Source organism: Limulus polyphemus, unplaced genomic scaffold (assembly GCF_000517525.1).
Source record: "Limulus polyphemus unplaced genomic scaffold, Limulus_polyphemus-2.1.2 Scaffold5936, whole genome shotgun sequence".
NCBI lineage: Eukaryota > Metazoa > Arthropoda > Merostomata > Xiphosura > Limulidae > Limulus > Limulus polyphemus.
The window spans coordinates 1-1,090 of NW_013671546.1; positions in this window are offsets into that span (position 1 = coordinate 1).

The window sequence follows — 1,090 nt, forward strand, 5'->3', positions numbered from 1 at the left end:
GTGAGTTTGGATGTATTGTCTGTAAAAATAGCTATCAACCATTCCACACTCTTCATTTATATATGTATGTGAGTTTGGATGTATTGTCTGTAAAAATAGCTATCAACCATTCCACACTCTTCATTTATATATGTGTGAGTTTGGATGTATTGTCTGTAAAAATAGCTATCAACCATTTCATGGGATGGAAATAATAACATTAGTTTCGTCGAGTAGTCAGATCCCCTGGTGGGGCAGTGATAAGTTCACGGAATTACAATACTAAAATCCGAGGTTCGATTTCCCGCGGTTAACGGGGCGCAAATAGCCCGTTGTGGAGCTTTGCACAAAAACATTCATACGTACAGAGTGGTCGATGCTACCTGTTGAAAATCAGGGTTACGGTATGGCGTGATTGCCCTTTGAAAACCCATGCTGACAACTGTCGGTATAGAGCACACTTTCTAATTAATATATGTGTGAAAACCTTTTCTCTTGTATAAATATTTAGGTTAACATTACTCAATGTTTCATGTTAACTTGGATTACGAAAAAACAAACACGAACGCGACGTAATATATATATAGTGTGTGTTTTCATATGGATTGCAGTGGTTCCTCGCGCTCAATCAATGTCAACATTACTTATGCTAGTACGTGAGCTACTGATTTTTTCAATTTCCTGTTAATTATTGAGTCCAGAGTACATAGATAGAATGGATCTTTACATACCCCATTCCATTTCTCACAAACTAAACAGTTACCGTTGGCAGATATCAAACTAAACAGTTACCGTTGGCAGATATCAAACTAAAAGAGTTTGCCTTGATTATTGTGAATTTATGTGTATACTATATCCCACATCAAAAAGGGGGGAGCAACTGCTGTCCCTTGTCCCTCCACCCCTAATCCCGCCTTCGATTATGGTGATAAACCTAAGAATATAGGTAAAGTTAATGAAGTTTATGCATGGGTTACATCTAATTTTATAAACAGGCTCTGTTCATCATGTTTAAGATCTTAAAACAGTTTGAGTGGACGTCACCCTCATCTAGAGTGTGTTCCAGTACACTTGATCTATTTACAGACCTCAGACTTGCTTGTTCCTTAAC